Raw genomic sequence first — 5631 nt, forward strand, 5'->3', positions numbered from 1 at the left:
TCATGGTGTTTCAGTAAATGGGAGCCCCATTTGGGCCCCATTTACTGTCAAATATGACACTGACAAGCGGGAAGTTTCGCACCTGTTCTGGAGATTTCTAGAACTATCTGGAATACCTGGAGAAAAGGATATAAGCGACGACGAGAACCAGACGAGGAGAGTGAAGTGACAGGGGCGACCGGGTGCAGAAGAAGGTTAAACCCGCGAGTCGGAAACGCGTGTTTTCCTTGTGTTATTGTTATTGTTAGTGAAGTTGACGGTAACTTTGAAGTTAGTTTGTTCCTGTTCCGTAGTTAAAGTTGTACCGAGTAGAATAAAAGTTGTAAGTTGAAGAAAGAATTTGATACTCGGCCATCCACGTGACAATATGATATAGGCAGCTAAATAAAGTAGTGAGTTTTTGAAATGCTGTTTACTGAACGGCTTTGAATGATGAGCGGTTGAACGTATAAAAAAAAACAAAATGCTAATTCTGGATTTAATAAATTGTTACATTCCTAAACACGTCGTATTTCTTTAACAAAAATTTGCAATAGTTTAAGAAATGAGTTAAGTTGCTAGTTATTTATGCGCGCCCCCCCATAACGTCTGAGAAATAATTGATATAATTAAAATAACCGTGATAACTCCCTGTGGGATAACTTCCTCCTCATTTTTTTGATCCAATAAAAGTCGCCGTTTTTCGGGAGGGCCCGGAAGATACTGTGTTCTGGGGATTATTTTTAATGGTTCATTATCGCAATCTTATGTTGCCTAGTAGAGAGCCCGAAGGGATAATCTTTATTTATATTAGTCTTGGAAATTGGAAGTTAAAAATTTAATCAACAGGGACGCCTATACAGTTAAGGATCTTCAGCGCTGCTTAAGATCTTTTTTTGGTAAATATTTGTCTCGTTTTTGCGTTTAATAACTCTTAGTTGCGAAAGTCCATTTACGTGTAGTAAATTGAAAAAACAAGCTTAATGAGAAAAAAGTGCAACAACAGAAGATAAAAGTTCAGTAAATTTTGATTCACAGAATACTAAAATGAACAGTAATGAGTTGGCATTTTGCTCGCAAAAGTTGAAAACATTGTTTACCTCAAAAGCATTACTGACATGATATTTTACAACTAATTAATTCAGATTCAGTTTTTTTCAAGTTTAAGTATAACAACTTCTACTGAAGATTAGCACTATGCTTACAATTCAATGACATAACAATACCAAAATACTTAAATCGATTTTTCGGATAGTTTGATTGTCACTTAAATTTAACGGGTAAGTTTATATTTCAGAATGAGAATGATTTCAAAAGCTTTATTTAGCACTTGAGTAGGCAATTATTCTATCATACATTACAATTCTACGTGAGATTTGAAATTGCATTTGGCTCATCCTGTACCAAGGAACTTACACAAACTATGTTTGCTCGTCCACCTTTTGAAAAATATAAATTTTCAATGAAAACCCTTGTATGGCAGTAATACAAGATCCTCAAAAGTGTAGTTTTCTGTTTCCCATTTGCATTTTAAATATTCATTTCCTATTCTTCTATCTCGGTACTTTTACTGCTTACTTTGTAACACATTTTTAATATACAACATACAATATACAAAATACAATATTTTTAATAATAACACATATATTAATATTTATAATAATTGCTTTTTATTTTTAAATCCCTGACAATAGTTCTTACTTTTATCTATTTCAATTATTATGTTTTACTTCAATTTGTTTTGACAGGCCTTCTGCAGTTCGATAACTAACTTCATATTTTTTCTAAAATAAGATTTAATTTCCTTTACCAATTATATGAAGTAACTCATTGAAACAGACCGTGTTTGATTTTCTATTTTAATTTTCTAACTATTTAGGTCTCTATTTTTTAACTTTTAAAGTTTTAAATTTTGTCACATATGAAAACCGTAAATCTAAAACAAGTTATGATAGTTACACACATTGTCAATTTGAAGCATTATAATGCGTTCATTTGCAACATTTATGTTGATGATTATGTGCAACATATTCCTAATTGAAGTTCAATTTTATAAAAATTGCTAAAATGTATTCTAGATAATACAACGAAATGTTTAAGTGTTAGAAAACTTAAAACATACAATACCTTTATGTATGATAAAAATATCTGTGGGATACAGCAAAAATTTGAATGTAACATTATTACAAAAGCAAGAGATGAAAAAAGTAAAGCTTTACATCAACAAGTTTTTATGCAAAAAAATTTCAATCAATTGCTGATTTACTTTAATAATGATACTGATTTACTTTAATACTTTAATAGATATTTTAAACAAACCCTCCTCAGAGGAAAATTGTTGGCGAATTTAAGTTGTTTAGAAAAAAATCTTTACTCTATTTTTTATAATATCTAGTTAAAAGAGGTCCTTTTAAAATAGAAAGTAAGTGAAGTTGAAATCTAAATCTCGTGCGTAAGGGAGTTGAAATTGATTTTGGATTAACAATGAATCAAGAACCATAAGATTAAATATGAATTATCTGAGAAAAGTACACTCACTAATAAATTAGTTTTATCTCTTGGCCGTTGTAGGTGGCACGGAAAAGTCGCTAATAATAAAATTACGTGTAAATTAAACTGTAATTTTTGTGGTGCCAGATTTCACAGTTGTGCAAATTATGAATTTGATTAACGATTAATAAAAACATTACTCTTAATTTTTGGAATCAGTGTCTTTCGGCGCAATATGTTCCCAATGTAAGCAATTTGTTGTTTATATCAAGGACCCGGACCGAAACGAAATAACTGTTCCGTTCCGGTTTCGGTCCAAGGCAAAATTTAAAATTTCGGTTCCATTACGGTTCCGGTTTAGAAAATAATTTCCACATCGGTTCCCTTCCGGTTCCGGTTTTTTTCGGGTCATTTCGGTTATAAATACCAAAATCTATATATACATATATATAGATTATATATAGCAACGATTCGCCAATTCCTCTTCTTTCACTCTTATTTCCGTTTAAACATTGTTCTTCCTGGTTCATGTCTTCACCATCTTTTGAGGAGTTGCTTTTGTCCAACATTTCAATTTCAAATGTTTCTTTGTTGTTGATAGAAAAACTAAAATCATTCAACTTAAAAAAGAATTTAAAAAATAGTGTATAGACGTACGGTGTTTGTTCTTTTCGATTGAAAAGTCGGTTGGTCCTCACAAATAATTGTTCCTCTAAAATTTTTTCTTTAATATTTGACCTCGAAGGCGACAACAAAAATTTGAGTCCTGAGAATAACCTCTCAACACTAACTTGAGTTGCCGGTACGCTTAATAATACTTTTGCAAGCATATATAACTCGGTATTAAGCTCTTTAAGTAAGTAAGCGTATGCGGCTTTGTTCCACTTTATAGGAATTTAAAATATTTTCAATTTTGTTAAGGGCTACAAATGAACCTTGTGAAGAAAATTCGAAAAAAAAACAAAAAGAGTTCCATTTCATCGCTTGATGAATTATATGATTCAGTTTCCATTTTGTTTTGGTCAGAGTCATATTTAGAATTAGAAGAATTGCACCCTTTTAAGAATATCAGTCTAGACCATAACGACTTTAAATGTGCTTCTGCTCTTTCTACTTGATTGTCGTCTAAAACTACCTTATGCCGAAGGTCCAAAAATATCCCAGCAAGGATTATTTTTCATTTGCTTGTAAAATGTACAGTAATTTATTTCAAACGTTCCAAGAAGAACCAAAAAAACACCGAAAAAACCGAAATAAAATATTTCGGTTCCGGTTCAGCCCCTAACAGTGTGTTAATATCAAATATGTGTTCCGTTACGGTTCCGATCTAAAAAAAAACGGTTCCGTTTCGGTTTTGGGTCCATATCGGTTCCGGTCCGGGTCCCTGGTTTATATTGTTTTTATTTTGCAATATTTGAGAGTGCACACCTTTGTACCCAATTAAAGTTAAGATACACTCATGAAAAAGTTTTAATTTCGACGTTTTTATCAATATGAGTGCTTTCAAAAATAAACTCTCTAAACTTGCAACCGTCGTAACTTCAATGTTATCAATACTTGATTATTTCCGAACTTTTTTTTAGCTTTTCGTTTTCATTTTAACTTACTGCGACGTTTTATCTAATAAAATTGCCTATAGTGCCCGATGGAGCCGAAATTAAAACAAATTGTCACTTGAAACGGTATGGCGGAGTTTCGCTGAACTTTATTAATTCACTTAAATGTTGATAAAGTTATTTATGAGAATGACAGACTTAGAGACCTGTTAGAGTTCTTTTCTGACTCACGTATTGGGATGAAAGTTAGGATCCCATCGCGACCATTTATCTCTAACTTTTACTATGCGATTGGTATACACACTGATGAAGGACACGAATTCTCGAAACTCGGAAATAGATCATGACATTGACATAGTAGGGTTGTGAAGCAGAGTTCGTCTATTATAAATTATCTTTTAATGCAGACGGACGTTTGAATGTTTGGCGTTAGATTTCGTTTTCTTTTCGTGGCGCTGCATGCAATGATTTATCGGTTGATCAAATTCCCTGGAACTGCTTTAAAACTCCTTTTCATCGACTCGAAGTTTTACCCCAATACGTCTATTTATCTGAAGCTTTTAACTTATTATAAACCGATGTGTCAAAGGCGTTTCAAACGCTCTCGCAGTTTCTTATAGGTTTCCTGTGGAATGAATGGATCTACCCTAACGACTCCCAATGGACATATTGGAGTGGAACTTTGGAAAAGGGCCACTGACTCCGATCGTTCGAATTTATTTGCCAACTTTCGACGTTTGCTTGTGCGAACAGTGTTTAAAGAACGTATTCTTACCCGGGGATATTTGAGGATTATTTCTGGGTTTATTACCGCTATAAACGAACATTTTAGATTATTTACAAGAGTAAAACCACAATGGGTTAACAGTTAATTTCTTGCCGCTGAAATTGCTTGAAACTTATGGAATCTCGGGCCGTGCAAATACAAGCGGATTGTATCTCAAATGCAAGCAAACATCCTGTGAAGATACAAGTTACTCGTGCTGACGAAACGTCCGTAAACCTCACTACTAACTACCTAATACAAGTTCGAATTTTTTTATTGGTGATAAACGACAGCATGAAGTGGAATTTTTCTACTCGGCCTGGTTAAAGAGATAGCAGAGCAGATTTACTAAAGTGTTTCAATTCCCTAAAACGTAATATTTTCCTTGGTCCAAGCCAAAATATGGCTGCCTTCATTTTATTAGATCGTAAAAAATTACGAACTTGCCCCGCTGCGAGATATTCTTATTGTTTAATGCGAACTTCGTCTCGATTTCGAGGTTTGCTTAGTTCCCTTCGCAATGGTAACGTGGGAGTGTCAATGTTGTTCAGTGCACAACAGCTTTGGGGCAAATTTGTAATTCGTATTTTTAATGACACATTTTCATGCCCTTAATGTTTTAAGTAAATAAATGCTTTCATTTTACATTACTCGCAAAATATATACAATATTTCGAGACAAGATATGGGAAAAGAACTGATCCTAAGTGCTATTGCTAAAGTTATAAATATTCTCCACGAGTTTCAAAAGTTTGTACTTTTTTGGTTTCCTAATTCATATCTCAGAAGAACGGGTGCGACTATATACATATACTATATCAACTTTAAAACAGTTACAAAA

Source organism: Dendroctonus ponderosae, unplaced genomic scaffold (genome assembly GCF_020466585.1).
Source record: "Dendroctonus ponderosae isolate FM_Combo_2020 unplaced genomic scaffold, Dpon_F_20191213v2 Dpon_F_20191213_2, whole genome shotgun sequence".
NCBI classification, from domain to species: Eukaryota; Metazoa; Arthropoda; class Insecta; order Coleoptera; family Curculionidae; genus Dendroctonus; species Dendroctonus ponderosae.